The sequence below is a fragment of the Bos taurus genome, chromosome 3 (assembly GCF_002263795.3).
Source record: "Bos taurus isolate L1 Dominette 01449 registration number 42190680 breed Hereford chromosome 3, ARS-UCD2.0, whole genome shotgun sequence".
NCBI lineage: Eukaryota > Metazoa > Chordata > Mammalia > Artiodactyla > Bovidae > Bos > Bos taurus.
Genome location: NC_037330.1, coordinates 1,344,120 through 1,363,875, shown reverse-complemented (window position 1 = coordinate 1,363,875; position 19,756 = coordinate 1,344,120). Strand labels below are relative to the sequence as shown.

At 39.3% G+C, this 19,756-nt stretch overlaps 1 protein-coding gene and 1 pseudogene across 8 annotated transcripts in view; both read left to right on the top strand.

The window, feature by feature from the left end:
- The window catches only part of POU2F1 (POU class 2 homeobox 1), a 212,383-nt gene that overhangs the window by 118,134 nt on the left and 74,493 nt on the right, over positions 1 to 19,756 (top strand).
- Positions 4 to 18,201, top strand: LOC132344811 (large ribosomal subunit protein uL11-like; annotated as a pseudogene).

Here is a 19,756-nt window from a genome sequence, read left to right as displayed (position 1 = left end):
TTCTCAGATCCAGCCTTTTACTTAAATGTAATAGGGCTAAAAGCGGTGAATAAAAACCAATGTGAGTATTGAGTTGTCAAATATAAGTTAGTATTTGCAGGAACTGGGACTGTATTTACTTAAGATTATGTAACTTCTGCAGATTGTTTAATCTTTTTCAGAGAAACTGTAGAGTAGTTGAGAGAATAATCCTGTGGGTCAGTTAGTTCTGAGTATGAATTATTAGTAGCTTACTAGCTTTGTGACTTTAGGCAGTTTCCCAATCTTTTTGAGACTTAATTTGTTCACCTATAAAATGGGGATAATAAATTTCACAGGTCATTGTGAGTACTACAGGAAATGTATTAAACATTTTGGCAGCTATACAGTAACCTTTCAGTAAAAAGTTGTTCCTGTCATGGGTATTAATCAAGATAGGAAATCTTATCCACATTTAGTATAAATTGTATTGAAATAATATTTTAATATAAGTAGATAAAAACATATCTGTTCTTAATATATCCTTTTAATTGACAATTTTTTAGAAAAAAATTTATACTTGATTAAACCCTTTATCCGGAGATAATTAATATCATAAAAATGAGGAAACTGAGACCCCCCGCCCCCCTTGGGAGGAGGTGAGACTGTAAAGGATAGATTGTCTCCACAGCCCATACTCTTGACTCCTGATATCTGACTGTGTATCTTTATCTGCCAGAGATGGTACAGGGACTTCCCCAGTTTCTAGTAAAGGCATAAATTATAAATATACAACCATTTAAGAAGGGATACCCAGAAAGTAATAGTTTCACTAGGTTTTTTACTTGCACAGAGGGTTGCCTCTTTGACTTGTCATTTTTAAAATGCCTATTTTTTTTAAAAAAGCCTAACTATGGGAGATAGTAGGACTTCCCAGTTGGCATTAGTGGTTAAGAAGTGACGTGAAGTCACTCAGTCATGTCCAACTCTTTACAACCCCATGGACTGTAGCCTGCCAGGCTTCTTCATCCATTGGATTTTCCAGGCAAGAGTACTGGAGTGGGTTGCCATTTCCTTCTCCAGGGGATCTTCCTGACCCAGGGATTGAACTGGGGCTCCCGCATTGCAGGCAGACTCCTTAATGTCTGAGCCACCAGGGAACCCCACTGCCTGCCAGTGTAGGAGACTCAGGTTCAATTCCTGGATCAGGAAGATCCCCCGGAGGAGGGCATGACAACCCACTCCAGCATTTTGCCCTGGAGAATCCCGTGGACAGAGAAGCCTGGTGGGCTATGGTCCAGAGGCTCACAGAGTCAGACACGACTGAAGCAACTTAGCACACACCCACACATAGGACACAGTAAAAATGAGAGTCCCTCTTGGAAACTGTCTTTGTTTTCCACCCCTCCTAGCTACAGCACCTTTTAATTTGAAGTAGATGAGTTGAACCAGTATAGGAGCTTCCTGCCTATATTTCTTTCATTTAAAATTTTTCTATACCAGGAGATACTTGTTAATCTTTTAATCTTTAAAACATACTTGCTTCTTTATATGAAACTGAGCAGTGAAGTAGATGAGTTGAACCAGTATAGGAGCTTCCTGCCTATATTTCTTTCATTTAAAATTTTTCTGTACCTGGAGATACTTGTTAATCTTTTAATCTTTAAAACATACCTGCTTCTTTATATGAAACTGAGCAGTGAGGTTTCCTGTTGTATTTAACATGTTTCTCAAGTTACCCTGAGGCTAACCAGATAGACTGTGGTAAATACATCCCGAGAAGGGAAGGGCAGCATTCTGCTCTGTCTGAAGTGTCAACCAGTTTCCTTTGTATCTCCTGTTTGGGTTCCATCTTGCTTTTTTTTTTTTTTTGTAGCTGCAGTCCCTCTGCCAGTATTTGGCCACCTCACTTAGGTGTGGGACTTGTTTGCAGAGAGAAATAAGGCAGTTGATACCATTAAGATGCTAGAAGAGAATGAGCAGGACACCTATGCTGAAAGAACAGATTCAAAGATGAGTCGTGTATTTCTTAAAGAAGGGAAACAGACCCAGAATGATTGGATAACACTGCGAATGTTCACTGTATGGGATTCCTTGGGAATCCATCACTGTAATAGAAGTTTCAGTAGCTACCATTTATTGAGTACCACATTTAATAAAACGCTGATGACATGTTTTTAGAAATCTTAAGCACTATATGCATTACCCGGTTTAACTTGAGTTCTTATGAGAGCCCTGCAAGTTAGGTATTATTTCAAGGGGTAGGAAATTGAGGCATAAAGCCAGCCAGGAAATAAAGGCAGGGTCAGGGTTTATACCAGACATATGTTTCATGCCCTGCATATGGTTCCTCCTGTGATTGTAGTAAAATAAAACTGAAAATTTAAGCAACACTTTGTGTATATATTTCAGGTCTAAAACCATTTATAGAGGTATGTAAGATAAATTCTAGCTGAAACATTTCCTGAAACAGTCTCATGAATTTCTTGCCCTGTTTTAAGATGGATGGAGTGCTTGGTAGACTCATTCCTACCATAGAGCTGAGCAGTATGAATTTAGATATTTTACTTTTTAATGACTCTAAAACTGATTTTGTGGGTGGTGCTTTCTTAGACTTTTTTTTATTTCCATCACCAGCAGTAATGGTTGATTTTACAAAATAGGGGAAATTTGTATTCTTTTTTCTCAAGAATTAGTGCTAATGCAATAATAATAGAAGCTGGATCAAACATGAGATGATCTTAACTCTGAAGCTTGATGACTCACACTTTCTGTATGTTGACTGAAGCATATATATTCACTTGAGGATAACCTTGAAAGTCTGTTTTTTCAATGGTGAATGTCTGTCACTGTGTTGTTAGCGTCACCCACTGATGTCAGGTAGTTAGCTCAGGAACATAAAAATACATTTGAGTTCCAGTTTGCTTAGTAAATTACCATGTCTGATACATTGAGTTTAAAATTACAGTTTATTGGTACTTCACTGGTGTCCAGTGGTTAAGACTGCATGCTTCCACTGTAGGGGGTGTGGGTTCAATCCCTGGTTGCAGAACTAAGATCCTACATGCTGTGTGGCACAGCCAAAAAACAAAAAATAATAAAATAAAGTTATAGTTTATTCCAATAATTACATGCTTATAAATTGATTTTTGTTTAAAAATATAACAAACAAACCTGGAGATTAATTGTAAAGAATATGTGGATTCTTGGATTTTGTTAGTTTGTGAATAACAAGTAAAATTTTCAGTGGAAAAGAACTCAGCATTATAATAAAACTGAAGTTTCACATTTTCTGGATTCAGAATACTTTTGTATAGATTACTACAATTTTAAACATGTCAGGAAAAAATAGTTTTTGATTTGTGACATTTTAAAAGAATGTATTATAAGAGTATTTAAGATTATGTTGAGACGGTACTTCTTTGCCTTTCTCCAGCCAGAGTGATGTATTTAGGTTGAGCAGCTAAGTCTGACAATGTACTTTTGTCAAATAGCCCTTACATGTTCACAGAAAATCTGTTGTTTAGGTTTATTAATTTATTATTAAGTATGTGCCTATCCTGTATGTATAATAATAATATTATACTTGGTGTTATTAAAAGATGTTAGTACAAATAAATGAGACCGCTTCAGTCTTTGAAGAGTTAGCAACCCATTAGAGATGAGACAGATGTGCAGGTGACAGATTCAGGGTAGATTATGGTAATTCAAGAGGAGGTATAGAAAAGTGCCATGGTGATATTTCATAGGCCAGGTGGAATGAGCCACCAGAGAGAAAGAAGTTAAAGAAAAACGACTGAGAGAACTGAGGTAGGAGAAGGAGGTAGGATCAGAAGTACAGAATAGCGGGTTAACTTTGAAAATAGAAAAAGATACACCCTTTTAATATTGAGGAGAAGAAGGTAAAATCACACAGTGACGGAATATTGAGGTGGAAGGGAGATGGAAAATGAGGAATAATTTACATTAGATTTCTCCATTTTTCTCATTTTTCATCTGAGAGGATGAAAAAATTTCATTTTCATCTGAGAGGAAGACAGGGATAAGAGTAATAATAATGGCAGCATTTACCGTTGGTTGAATTCTTAGTATATGTGCATGGCTAGCTGCTTTATTGTATATACTTTATATAATAATTAATAAAAGTAAGTAGTATTATGCCTATTTTACAGATAAGGGAAATACATTCAGAACTATTTAGTAATTTTTGATTGCAAAGATCTTGAGCCTTTTATTATCTCATACTGCCTCAAAGATTTTGAATGAGATAGATTTGAGGGCACCCTGCTCCAGTACTCTTGCCTGGAGAATCCCATGGATGGAGGAGCCTGGTGGGCTGCAGTCCATGGGGTCACTAAGAGTCGGACACAACTGAGCGACTTCCCTTTCACTTTTCACTTTCATGCTTTGGAGAAGGAAATGGCAACCCACTCCAGTGTTCCTGCCTGGAGAATCCCAGGGACGGGGGAGCCTGGTGTGCTGCGGTCTATGGGGTCGCACAGAGTCGGACACGACTGAAGCAACTTAGCAGCAGCAGCAGTGAATTTTGACATAGTTACCTTTAAGGGATTGATTAAAAAAATATTAATAAGCTTCTTGAGGTCAAATTAAAGAGAGTAGATGTATGGCTTAATCTAGCCAACAGGAGTATATGACCTTCCATAGCCTAGCTCAAGAAGTCCAAGATCAGAAGTGAAGAAAATGTAAGATTGTATTTTTCCAAATAATATCATTTCAATAAAGTACCCATCTGGATAAGAGGGAGTAGTAATGATATTTCCTATAACACAGCTTTCTGTACCAGGATGCTGGAAAGGATGCTTCCCCTAGGGGAAACAGTAACTACTTCTTTCTCCAAGCCTTTGGTAACCTCCAATCTGTTTTCTGTCTCTGAATTTGCCTATTCTAGATACTTTACTTAAGTGGAATTATGCAATATGTTCTTTTGTGTCTGATTTATTTCACTTAGTATATTTTCAAGTTCCTCTGTGTTGTACAGTATATAGTTGTATGTTTACATCACATTTTGTTTACCCATTCATCTGTTTATGGATGCTGGGGTTGTTTCCATTGTGAATTGTGCACCAGTGTACGTAGTTCTTTGGAATATATAACTAATTGTGAAATTGCTGGGTAAAGCAGCATGATTTTATTATGGCTTTGGAGGTCAGAAGTCCTAAGCTGCATTCCTTCCAGAAGCTCCGTGGAGAGAATTTATTTCCTTCTCTCTTCTAATAGCTTCTATAGGCTACCTGTGTTCCTTGGTTTATGACCTCTTCCTCCATCTTCAGAGCCAGAAGTAAAGTGTCTTTAGGTCCATCTGCCTGTCTTCCTCTCTCTCTCACTGCTGCTCCTCTTAACCACATTTTCTCTGACTCTCCTGCCTTCCTCTGTCTCTTACAAAGACCATTTTGTGGTTACACTGGGTCCACCCAGATAATCAAGCATAACACCCCCATCTAAAGACCCTTGACCTGATCCAGTCTGCAAAATCTTTTTTACCATGTAAGGTAACTATTCACAGCTTCTGGGATTAAAATGTGCCTGCCAGAGTACTTTATCCTAAATTAAATCTGATTAACTATATTTTAGATGACAGTTGGAGACCAGAAGTTGTATAACGTTTTATAAACTTCGGTAAGAAAAACCAAGGCATTTTCTTTAATGTAAAAATTATTAGACAAATGTTAAGCCTTGCTCACTTTTTAATCAGAGAGCAGATTTCTTTTCATCAGTATTTCTGGCAAATGTTCATCTACCCTGAGCTTGGACTCATCCTTTGACAGGGAACAGTTTTTAATGCATCCTGTTCTGCTGTTTTATAACTGTGTTGTCTATACTCTTGAATTCTGCCCTTAGCAATAACACAGATTAAAATGATTTTTCTCATTTTTTAAAAATGAAAGCTTTCCTAGAAGTCATTGCCCTAGTCTAAGTTTTCATCGTTTGACATTTATTATAAAGTGATTTATTATAAAGGACTTCCCTCATAGCTCAGTTGGTAAAGAATCTGCCTGCAATGCAGGAGACCCCACTTGGATTCCTGGGTTGGGAAGATCCACTAGAGAAAGGATAGGCTACCCACTCCAGTATTCTGGCCTGGAGAATTCCAGGACTGTATAGTTTTGGTTTTTTTTTAATTCATCTATTATAAAGTATTTATTATATTAGTACATATATTATAAAGTATATAGATTTATTATAAAGTATTATAAATATGATAATTTATTATAAAGTAATATAACAGTGGCTGTCATTCTTAAGTATTACTAGTAATGTAATAGTGATTGTCATTCATTAAGTATCACGTTCATTAAGTATGTTAAACACTTGTGTAGATTACCTCATTTAATCCTTATAACCACCATATGAGGCATTATTTTTTCTTTCTGTAGATCAGGGACTGAGGCTTAGATGTTTAGTTCCTTGACAAGAAGAGTCATGCATATCAGTAGACAAATATCTGTGAAGTGACAGAGACATCCTCCTGTCTTCTGTACCATGTTCCTTTTGTTTTCTCTCCTGTGTGTAAGACTCTATACTGTACTCAGTAGAATCACTAAAATTGAATAAGATATTAACTTGTTCTCAAGAAATTTCTCTTATAGAGAACATATTTGAAAATGTAATAGAATAATCATAAGTATTACAAGAGTCCATAGAAATTCAGTGTAGGGAGATATCATTTCTAGCTGGGAAGATCAGGGAAGGCTTTGAAGAAAGTGGAACTTCAACTGGACCTGGAAGCTGGGTGGGATCTAAATGTGATGGTAATGGGCAGTGTATGTTCAGTATGGAGAAAGAAAGAAAGCTAAGATGGGAGGAAGAAGTCTGCACTGAAGGTTTCTAATTTCTCTAGCGTTTCCCCATCACATCACGTGCTTTCTAAATCCCTTATCGTTTAGTCTTCCTCGGAATTAGCGTTAGAGTTCTGCAGACTTTAGTGCAGCCACTTCCATTAACATTGGCTTATTTTTATTATTTTTGAAAATTTATTGTTGCCTTTTTGTAACTTTTATAATTAATAAAGAAAAAGGACATCAGATTAAATTTTTAAAATATAAGATATTATTTTTCTGATAATATTTAACTGTTTTGAAAGATTAAAAGTTGTTCTATTTTAAAGCAACCAACTCATCTTTTAACCAGACAAAAACTCAGTTTTAGGAGGATTCGGTTTTAACCTGTTGACTGATTGAGTTTGTGGTCAGTTTAACTATCTTCTTTTTACCTGAATTATGTTCACTTGATTTTTTCATTCAGATGATTTTCTCCAGGATAATATCAAGATCTTTTTGGCAACTGAAAAAGCCAAATAAATTTATTAATTCAAAATTTATTAATCAATACAGTTATGAAATGACATTCCAAAAATACTATCAGAAATTCTTAGCAACAAATGTTTATCTGTTCTGTGGGACTTATTAGTGCCATGGTTGATATTAGAAAGTTATATTCTTAAGAGGTCATGATCAGGCATCATTTTCTTTGAAATGAGGACAAAAGATGTTGAAAGACCAGGGCACCAGTGAATATATCTGCTATTTTTGTAATAATTGAAGAATCTTGATGTCTTGAAACAGTGCTAGTTTGGGAAAACATTTCCAGATGAACTACCAGTAGTTTTAGGAGAAGCCTCAGAAATTCACTGAGGGACAGGCCTCACGTAAAGTTCTCATCAGAACGTAGTGGAGCTCTCGGCTTGCAGGAGGCAAAGACGCACCTTTCTTCAGTCGTCCCCAATGCAGGTTCATCTGACGCCAGCTGACCCCACCATGCCACCTAACTTAGACCCCAGCGAAATCAGAGTTGTGTATCTGAGGTGCACCAGTGGGGAAGTAGGCGCAGCGTATGCCCTGGCTCCCAAGATCGGTGCTCTGGCTCTGTCTCCAAAAAGGATTGGTGGTGACATCACCAAGGCAACCACTGATAGGAAGGGCCTGAGGATTACAGAGAAACCGACCATTCAGAACAGACAGCCCCAGATTGAGGTGATACCTTCTGCTTCTGCCCTGATCATCAAAGCCCTCAAGTACAAAGACAGAAGCAGAAAAACATTAAGCACAGTGGAAATAACACTTTTGATGAGCTTGTCAACATTGCCTGACAGATGTGGCATCAGTCTTTAACAGCTAGAGTATTCTCTGCAACCATTAAGGAAATCCTGGAGACCGCCCAGTCTGTGGGCTGCAGCGTTGATTGACGCGACTTTCATGACATCAACCAACAGTCGTGCGGTGAAGTGCCCAGCTAGGTAAGAACTGCAGAGAAAAAAGAAAAAGAAAAGATTATTTGTCAACAAAAAAAATGAAAAAATAGTGGAACAAGTACACATTTTAGACTCCACAGGGCCATTTTCCTTTTGAACTTATGTTTATCGTAGGATTATTACTAGTATTCTTATTGCTATTATTATTGTTTTAAATTTATTACGTATTTTACTGTGTGGACTGCATTATGCACTGGCCAAAGTTCTTTTATAAGCGTCAGAGTGGAAATACCAACACTGGTACTGATTTTTCTCGGTCTTCCTTCATAGGGTGTTTTAAATAGTCCCAGAGGTCATTGAACTGCCTGGAGCACTTCTAGAGCCTCATGAGCATGGTAGAGGATATATTACTCTGTTCTTGGTGGTCCAGAAGCAAAAAGTCAAACGCTTAATAGGAAAGATGGCTTTCCTCTATCTCGTGTTTGGTTTGACAGATGTCAAAATACATGGCTTCTAAGAGATTCTGATTATTGCATATGGAGAAACTTTCCCTGGCCCTGCCCTTTGGTGCCTGTGGGGAGTTTTTGCTGTCGTTTTGGTATATGGAGCAGAGAACCATGCATGATTAGTGAGCCTATGAGGATACTAAGTGACATTTGAATTAAAATTTCACTTTTGTTAAAAGAGTGAATGAGGAATTGATCTTTTCATTAAGTGTAACCCAGTAACAAAAATTAAGATTTTTAAAGGCAGTATCCACTTTATTTTTATTCATTACAAATAGAATTTAGAATATTAATATATTGTGTTTGTTTCTAAAAGGCTGCTTTAAACACAGATTATGAGATTGTAATTTTCTCCCTTTTTCCTTACAAGGCAGGTTAGTTTCCTATCATGTCACTTTTTTGTGTTCTTTTTTTCTAACAAATATAAAAGATTTCCCAGTTATCTTATATTTTACATCTTGCTTGAAGCAAAACACTAGACTCCATTGCTCTTTCAATTAGATCCACTATATAGCATTTTTGGCTTAGAGCAGTGGCAGTAGAAGCCAGGGGTCAGATTTAATGAGCACTCGTGAGAGGTGGAGAGGAGATTGAGAAGGTGATTTTTTAGAAAAAAGGGAGGAAGGAAAGCGAGTAATCTAAAATAAATACCTGTGTTTGTCTCGGGACCACGATAGCCGTAGCACCGTTACCTGAGTGGGGTGGCCTGCGCTGGGAGCAGACTGCCTGAAGCGATACGTTCAGTTTTGCAGATGTTGCATTTGGGTGCCTTACAGTACTTGCAGGTGAAAAAGTGAGTAATTAAAGATAGAGATATGTTGAGGGGGAAAAAAAATTGGCTGCTTATATAGGTGTGGAAGCACTTAGCAGGGAGATACTAATGGGAAGAGAATGGATAAGCTGAGAAGAGGACCACAGGCAAAGCTCTATAACATGAAAAGGGTGGACAGAGAAAGAAGCCCTGCCCTGTAGTAGGGTGGCCACAGGGTGCACATCGCTGTTTAAATTAAATTAAATTTAAAATTCAGTCATGATAGCTGCCCTTCTTGTGCTCAGTAGCCATATGTCATTAGTGACTACTATCCACTATGGTAGTGAAACATTTCCATCATCACAGAAATTTCCTTTCAGTTCCAGTTCCAGTTCAGTCGCTCAGTTGTGTCCGATTCTTTGTGACCCCATGAATTGCAGCACTCCAGGCCTCCCTGTCCATCACCAACTCCCGGAGTTCACTGAGACTCACGTCCATCGAGTCAGTGATGCCATCCAGCCATCTCATCCTCTGTTGTCCCCTTCTCCTCCTGCCCCCAATCCCTCCCAGCACCAGAGTCTTTTCCAATGAGTCAACTCTTCGCATGAGGTGGCCAAAGTACTGGAGTCTCAGCTTCAACATCAGTGCTTCCAATGAACACCCAGGACTGACCTCCTTTAGGATGGGCTGATTGGATCTCCTTGCAGTCCAAGGGACTCTCAACAGTCTTCTCCAACACCACAGTTCAAAAGCATCAATTCTTCAGCGCTCAGCTTTCTTTACAGTCCAACTCTCACATCCATACATGACCACTGGAAAAACCATAGCCTTGACTAGACGGACCTTTGTTGGCAAAGTAATGTCTCTGCTTTTCAATATGCTATCTAGGTTGGTCATAACTTTCCTTCCAAGGAGTAAGCGTCTTTTAATTTCATGGCTGCAGTCACCATCTGCAGTGATTTTGGAGCCCCAAAAAATAAAGTCTGACACTGTTTCCACTGTTTCCCCATCTATTTCCCATGAAGTGATGGGACCCGATGCCGTGATCTTCGTTTTCTGAATGTTGAGCTTTAAGCCAACTTTTTTACTCTCCTCTTTCACTTTCATCAAGAGGCTTTTTAGTTCTTCTTCACTTTCTGCTACGAGGGTGGTGTCATCTGCATATCTGAGGTTATTGATATTTCTCCGGCAATCTTGATTACAGCTTGTGTTTCTTCCAGCCCAGTGTTTCTCATGATGTACTCTGCATATAAGTTAAATAAGCAGGGTAACAATATACAGCCTTGACGTACTTCTTTTCCTATTTGGAACCAGTCTGTTGTTCCATGTCCAGTTTTAACTGTTGCTTCCTGACCTGCATACAGGTTTCTCAAGAGGCCGGTCAGGTGGTCTGGTATTCCCATCTCTTTCAGAATTTTCCATAGTTTATTGTGATCCACACAATCAAAGGCTTTGGCATAGTCAATAAAGCAGAAATAGATGTTTTTCTGGAACTCTCTTGCTTTTTCCATGATCCAGCGGATGTTGGCAATTTGATCTCTGGTTCCTCTGCCTTTTCTGAAACCAGCTTGAACATCTGAAAGTTTTCGCCTCATGTATTGTTGAAGCCTGGCTTGGAGAATTCTGAACATTACTTTACTAGCGTGTGAGATGAGTGCAATTGTGCGGTAGTTTGAGCATTCTTTGGCATTGCCGTTCTTTGGGATTGAAATGAAAACAGACCTTTTCCAGTCCTGTGGCCACTGCTGTGTTTTCCAAATTTGCTGGCATATTGAGTGCAGCACTTTCACAGCATCATCTTTTACGATTTGAAATAGCTCAACTGGAATTCCATCACCTCCACTAGCTTTGTTCATAGTGATGCTTCCTTAGGCCCACTTGACTTCACATTCCAGGATGTCTGGCTCTAGGTGGGTGATCACACCATCGTGATTATCTGGGTCGTGAAGATCTTTTCTGTATAGTTCTTCTGTGTATTCTTGCCACCTCTTCTTAATATCTTCTGCTTCTGTTAGGTCCATATCATTTCTGTACTTAATTGTGCCCATCTTTGCAGGAAATGTTCCCTTGGTATCTCTAACTTTCTAGAAGAGATCTCTAGTCTTTCCCATTCTATTGTTTCCCTCTATTTCTTGCATTGATCACAGAGGAAGGCTTTCTTATCTCTCCTTGCTATTCTTTGGAACTGTGCATTCAAATGGGTATATCTTTCCTTTTCTCCTTTGGTTTTGACTTCTCTTCTTTTCACAGCTATTTGTAAGGCCTCCTCAGACAGCCATTTTGCTTTTTTGCATTTCTTTTTCCTTGGGATGTTCTTGATCCCTGTCTCCTGTACAATGTCACAAACCTCCGACCATAGTTCATCCGGCACTCTGTCTATCAGATCTAGTCCCTTAAATCTATTTCTCACTTCCACTGTGTAACTGTAAGGAATTTGATTTAGGTCATACCTGAATGGTCTAGTGGTTTTCCTCACTTTCTTCAATTTAAGTCTGAATTTGGCAATAAGGAGTCCATGACCTGAGCCACAGTCAGTTTCCAGTCTTGTTTTTGTTGACTGTATAGAGCTTCTCCATCTTTGGCTGCAAAGAATGTAATCAGTCGTATTTCAAATTTTTAGCAGAGGTGTTATAGTCATCCATTCCGTGGATAAACTATAGCCTCAGTTCTGATGATGCATCTTGCTTTGTAGTAACATAGAACGTTTTTATAGCCATAAGTGATGCTCTTTCTGGGTTTCCATTATCCCAGGTTCCTCCTATTTTATGGTGACACACTTGGAAGAAACCACCTATTCACTCACATAGACACACACACTAGTAGAAGCCAAGTTTTCATGAAGATCTTTTGGCTGTTTTTTCTATTAGATATGCCCCACAGTTGCCTGACTTTTTGTGACGTTCATTTGGAATTTGTGCTGCTTATCAAGGGAATGTAGTGACAGGCACAGATATTATCATTATTTCTTGTAGGACATCTGAAATTTAACCATAATTTTGATTGCCTTAAATTTACTGAAATTAAATTTACTGCCTTAAATTAAGAATCTGAAGGAAAAAAAAAAAAACTTTTCCTTATTGTATAGGTTTAACTGAAGTAGTAGTATATAATGTGGCTGCTAATTACAGATTAAAATATAGTACATATCATCCAGAATATATCTGCTTAGTGATGAAAAATTACTTTCACGAACCCCATGTTCCAGAATTTCTCATTCAAAAAATGTTTGTTTATTTTTGTACATACATAGTTCCACTAGAGGCTGAGTCTCTTGTTACTTGCCTTGTAGCAGAATGTCAAGTGGCTGATTAGAGAGGTGAGATTGGCTGCTCTAGCCAGGGAAGCTCATAGGGCGGTAAGATTTCTACTGTCTGTTTTGCTCTACAGCTGAGAATTCATTTTTGATTCTGTTTAATTGAGGTGAAGTGCATATAACATAAAATTAAGCATTAAAAGCAAGCAATTCTGTGACATTTAGTACATTCGCAGTGTTGTTGCAGCTACCGCTTTTATCTAGTTCTAACATTATTCCAAAAGGAAGCCATTAAAAGGATACTCTACTTTTCCCCTCCCCCCAGCTCCTGGCAGTCATCAGTCTGTGATCTGTCTGTGTTGGCTGAACCCTTCTGGAGATTTCATTTAAATGGAATCATACAGTATGTCTGTCTGACTTCTTCACTTAGCATGATGTTTTTGAGGTTCATCTAGGTTGTAGCAGTACTTCATTCTTTTTGTGCCCAAATAATATTCCATGTGTGACTATACCACAGTTTGTTTTTCCAGTTATCTGTTAGTGGACATTTGGGTTGTTTCTGCTTTTTAGTTGTTGTGAACAGTGCTGCTATGGACATTCATGTGCAAGGATTTGAGTATCTGTTTTCAGTTCTTTGGGGTATATACCTACAGTGGAATTGATGGATCATGTAGTTAACCTTTTTGAAGACCCACTAAACTCTTCCACAGCAGCTCAATCATTTTCCATTTCCATAATGAGGGCCAAGGATCCCATTTTCTCCACATCCTTGTTACACTTGTTGTTTTCCTTTTTTTTCCCTCCTGTTCAGTTCAGTTCAGTCGGTCAGTCGTGTCCAACTCTTTGCGACCCCATGAATCACAGCACGCCAGGCCTCCATGTCCATCACCAACTCCCAGAGTTCACTCAGACTCACGTCCATCGAGTCAGTGATGCCATCCAGCCATCTCATCCTCTGTTGTCCCCTTCTCCTCCTGCCCCCAATCCCTCCCATCATCAGAGTCTTTTCCAATGAGTCAACTCTTCGCATGAGGTGGCCAAAGTACTGGAGTTTCAGCTTCAGCATCATTCCCTCCAAAGAAAGGAGATCAGGGCTGATCTCCTTCAGAATGGACTGGTTGGATCTCCTTGCAGTCCAAGGGACTCTCAAGAGTCTTAGAGCCTGCTAATGGGTTGAATAATATACATTTAAAGTAACCTCTCTGTATTCATTTTTGTCAGGAAATAGTGTTAGAATCCAAATCTTTACTTTTTTTTTTCTGACAGTGTCTTTGGGCATCTTCCTCTGTATTACAGTTAGAATGACTTAAGATACGAATAATGGGTTGTAATAATAAAGTATTTTTACATATGAACCATTTGATTTTTGCTTTGCTCTCCTTGGTGGCTCAGCCCTCACTCTAATCCTAGACCCTATTTAAAATCTCCTCTCTCCCTCTCTGCCACACTAGAACTCTCAAAGCACTTTGTACCTTTCTTACCACAAATAACGTAGTCTGCCATGCTTGGCTTGAGGGCAGTGGCAGTTTTTCTTATTTATTTACTACCTCTCAAACCTATGCATTTAGAAAAAAAATCTGAGGTCACTGAGATTAGAAAAAATAAAATTTGTTTTTAAGTATCATGGTTTCCTTTAGATATAACTAGATTCTGAAGAGATAATTAGATTGTAAGTTTTAATTTTGAGGCCTCAAAGGGTTGACCTGTTTGGAAAATATTAATATTATCTCTTAAATAAGGATTAAGTGTCTTTACTTAACAGCTCGGTTGTGCTCTTTAATGACCCGTATGGGAATAGAATCTAAATATGAGTGGACGTATATGTGTATGCATAACTGATTGACTTTTCTGTACAGCAGAAACTAACACAACATTGTAAATCAACTATACTTCAATACAATTAATTTAAAAGTAAAAATAAAAGAAAGGTACGTATATTTTTAAGTTGCTTTAATCATTATGGATTCACTATGTGTGGGATTCATATGTACAAACTACTGTACATAACAGGGGGCTTCCCAGGTGGTACTAGCAGTACAGAACCTGCCTGCCAGTGCCGGAGACATGGGAGACGTGGGTTCCCTCCCTGGATCAGGAAGATCCCCTGGAGGAAGGCCCAGCAACCCACTCCAGTATTTTTGCCTGGAGAATCCCACAGACAAAAGAGCCTTGCAGGCTACAGTCCATGGGGTCACAAAAGAGTCGGACATGACTTAGCGACTAAAACAACAAAAAAAGGACATAGATATCTATTCTCATTCATGGAGAAATGACAATAGGATTGGGATAATGAAAAGACTGTCTTCCCTCTACCAAAAAATAATAAAATAAAGGCATTCCTGGACAGAATTTTAAAAAGCAGAAGTCAATATTTTTTAAGAGACAAATCACATTGGAGTAATAGAAGGTATAAGACTACAGTTTCTCCAGTGGTCATGTATGGATGTGAGAGTTGGACCGTGAAGAAGGCTGAGTGCCGAAAAATTGATGCTTTTGAACTGTGGTGTTGGAGAAGACTCTTGAGAGTCCCTTGGACTGCAAGGAGATCCGACAAGTCCATTCTGAAGGAGATCAGCCCTGGGATTTCTTTGAAAGGAATGATGCTAAAGCTGAAACTCCAGTACTTTGGCCACCTCATGCGAAGAGTTGACTCATTGGAAAAGACTCTGATGCTGGGAGGGATTGGGAGCAGGAGGAGAAGGGGACGACAAAGGATGAGATGGCTGGATGGCATCACTGACTCGATGGACGTGAGTCTGAGTAAACTCCGGGAGTTGGTGCTGGACAGGGAGGCCTGGCGTGCTGCGATTCATGGGGTCACAAAGAGTTGGACACGACTGAGCGACTGCACTGAACTGATAAATTATTGCTTTTGTGTTTGGAAGGTTGGAAACATAAAGGAAGGTAGCACATGGTCTGGACACTGAGAGGCATTGAAAAGCATGAAACCTGTGCAAATCTCAGAAGTGTGAACTACTCATCAGGACAGGAGACCTTTGCCTGTTTGGTCCTTGACTACTACCTGTGAAGAAACAACTTCCTGGGAGATGACAACTTGCCAATTTTTAGTGAAAGTCGCTCAGTCATGTCTGACTCTTTGCAACCCCATACAGTCTTGAAATTCTCCAGGCCAGAACACTGGAATGGGGATGTTGGGGGATCTTCCGAACCCAGGGATCGAACCCAGGGATCAAACCCAGGTCTCCCGCATTGCAGGCGGATTCTTTACAAGCTGAGCCACTGGGGAAGCCAAAAATTCTTAAACTCCATGTAAATTTCACCTAACTTTCAGCTGGGTCTTCACTGAAACTAGTGTCCTTGGATTCACCTCTAATGCAGCTGCTTTTTTCTTTGCCTCTTGCTGTCTGGATGTATCCCCAAAAGTTTACTGCAACTCTGGTCATTGTTGATGTTTTTCTTTTACTATTTTAATATTAAAGTGGTAATTGTAAAAACCTGTATGTAAACACATATGTGTGCTTTAAGCACTCATGTGTCTACCACTCTGGTCACAAAACAGTTATCATGTTCCAGAAGGCCACTGTAGATCCATTCTGATCATGTGCTTCTACCAAAGAGGTAACCATCAACCTGAATTTAGTGTTAACGGTCACATGCTTTTCTTTGCATATTTTTCCAGCTAGGTATTAGTTGAATCATACTATATATATATCAGATAAGATCAGATCAGATCAGTTGCTCAGTCGTGTCCGACTCTTTGCGACCCCATGAATCGCAGCACACCAGGCCTCCCTGTCCATCACCAACTCCCAAAGTTCACTGAGACTCACGTCCATCGAGTCAGTGATGCCATCCAGCCATCTCATCCTCTGTCGTCCCCTTCTCCTCCTGCCCCCAGTCCCTCCCAGCATCAGAGTCTTTTCCAATGAGTCAACTCTTTGCATGAGGTGGCCAAAGTACTGGAGTTTCAGCTTTAGCATCATTCCTTCCAAAGAAATCCCAGGGCTGATCTCCTTCAGAATGGACTCGTCGGATCTCCTTGCAGTCCAAGGGACTCTCAAGAGTCTTCTCCAACACCACAGTTCAAAAGCATCAATTTTTCGGCGCTCAGCCTTCTTCATGGTCCAACTCTCACATCCATACATGACCACAGGAAAAACCATAGCCTTGACTAGACGAACCTTTGTTGGCAAAGTAATGTCTCTGCTTTTGAATATGCTATCTAGGTTGGTCATAACTTTCCTTCTAAGGAGTAAGCGTCTTTTAATTCCATGGCTGCAGTCACCATCTGCAGTGATTTTGGAGCCCAGAAAAATAAAGTCTGGCGCTGTTTCCCCATCTATTTCCCATGAAGTGATGGGACTGGATGCCATGATCTTCGTTTTCTGAATGTTGAGCTTTAAGCCAACTTTTTCACTCTCCACTTTCACTTTCATCAAGAGGCTTTTGAGTTCCTCTTCACTTTCTGCCATAAGGGTGGTGTCATCTGCATATCTGAGGTTATTGATATTTCTCCCAGCAATCTTGATTCCAGCTTGTGCTTCTTCCAGTCCAGCGTTTTTCATGATGTACTCTGCATATACGTTAAATAAGCAGGGTGACAATATACAGCCTTGACGTACTCCTTTTCCTATTTGGAACCAGTCTGTTGTTCCATGTCCAGTTCTAACTGTTGCTTCCTGACCTGCATACACATTTCTCAAGAGGCAGATCAGGTGGTCTGGTATTCCCATCTTTTTCAGAATTTCCCACAGTTTATTGTGATCCATACAGTCAAAGGCTTTGGCTAGTCAATAAAGCAGAAATAGATGTTTTTCTGGAACTCTCTTGCTTTTTCTATGATCCAGTGGATGTTGGCAATTTGATCTCTGGTTCCTCTGCCTTTTCTAAAACCAGCTTGAACATTTGGAAGTTCACGGTTCACATATTGCTGAAGCCTGGCTTGGAGAATTTTGAGCATTACTTTACTAAAGTATAAGATGAGTACAATTGTGCGGTAGTTTGAGCATTCTTTGGCATTGCCTTTCTTTGGGATTGGAATGAAAACTGACCTTTTCCAGTCCTGTGGCCACTGCTGAGTTTTCCAAATTTGCTGGCATATTGAGTGCAGCACTTTCACAGCATCATCTTTCAGGATTTGGAATAGCTCAACTGGAATTCCATCACCTCCACTAGCTTTGTTCGTAGTGATGCATTCTAAGGCCCACTTGACTTCACATTCCAGGATGTCTGGCTCTAGGTCAGTGATCACACCATCATGATTATCTGGGTTGTGAAGATCTTTTTTGTACAGTTCTTCTGTGTATTCTTGCCATCTCTTAATATCTTCTGCTTCTGTTAGGTCCATACCATTTCTGTCCTTTATCGAGCCCATTTTTGCATGAAATGTTCCTTTGGTATCTCTGATTTTCTTGAAGAGATCTCTAGTCTTTCCCATTCTGTTGTTTTCCTCTATTTCTTTGCGTTGATCGCTGAAGAAGGCTTTCTTATCTCTTCTTGCTATTCTTTGGAACTCTGCATTCAGATGTTTATATCTTTCCTTTTCTCCTTTGCTTTTCGCTTCTCTCCTTTTCATATATATTTTTTTTTCATATATATATATATATATATATATATATATATATATATATCTTCTTTGTCTGGCTGAACATTTTGTTTTGGGGATTCATCCAGGTTTGTACATATATCTCTAATTCACTTTCACTAGATGTGTAATCCCAGTATATGGATGCATCACAATTTTTCTATCCATTCTATTATTGATAGACGTTTCCATTATTTTTAGGCTTTTGCTATTACAAACATGACTGCTATAATTTTGTAATCTCTTGATACATAACTGCTGAACTTGTTACGTTGTTTCTCAGTACTCTGGCCATAGCTGAAGTGGTAGTACTGAATAATACTGCTACCAACAACAGACGAGAATTTTAGTCTTGCCAAAACTTCCTATTAACCAACTTTGTAATTTTAGCCAATCTAGTGGGTGTAAAATGCTCTCTCTTTGGACCCTTTAGTGTATTTCCCTAGTTTCCAAGGAAGTCAAATATCCTTTCTTGTGTTTGTGGGCCATTATGTTTCCTCTTTTGTGAAATTCTTAATTCGTTTGTTTTGCCAATCTAATTTTTCTCTTGGGCTTTTAAAGTTGATTCATGGGAGTTTTTTGTGTGTTCTAAATACTCATCCTTTCTTATTTATATGTATTGTAATTATTTTCTTCTTTTCATTAATCATACATAGTCTTTTGATGAATCATGCTTGTAATTTTAAAGTAGTATGTATGTATGTGGTTAGTCGCTCAGTTGTGTCTGACTCTACGTGAACCCAGGGACTGTATCCCAGCAGTCTTCTCTGTCCATGAGGATTCTCCAGGCAAGAATACTGGAGTGGGTGGCTGTGCCCTCCTCCGGGGGATCTTCCCAACCCAGGGATTGAACCCAGATCTTCCGCACTGCAGGTGGATTCTTTACCATCTGAGCTACCAGGGAAGTCCAAGAATACTGGAATGAGTAGCCTATCCATTCAGAGGATCTTCACGACCCAGAAATCAAATGGGAATGTCCTGCGTTACAGATGGATTCTTTATCAGCTGACTTACCAAGGAAGCCCAGGTCATTTGTGTATAACAAAGGCAATTTTTAACAGATTTTGTGTGCTGCATCTTATTAAATTCTCTTATTCTGATTATTCACTTCAGTTCAGTCGCTCAGTCCTGTCCAACTCTTTGCGACCCCATGGACTGCAGCACGCCAGGCTTCCCTGTCCATCACCAACTCCTGGAGCTTGCTCAAACTCATGCCCATCGAGTTGGTGATGCCATCCAACTATCTCATCCTCTGTCGTCCCCTTCTCCTCCTGCCTTCAATCTTTCCCAGCATCAGGGTCTTTTCCAGTGAGTCAGTTCTTCACATCAGGTGGCCCAAGTTTCAGCTGCAGCATCAGTCCTTCCAATGAATATTCAGAGCTGATTTCCTTTAAGATTGACTGGTTGGATCTCCTTGCAGTCCAAGGGACTCTCCAACACCACAGTTCAAAAGCATCAATTCTTTGGCAGTCAGCTTTATTTATGGTACAATTCTCACATTCATACATGACTACCAGATAAACTGTAACTTTGA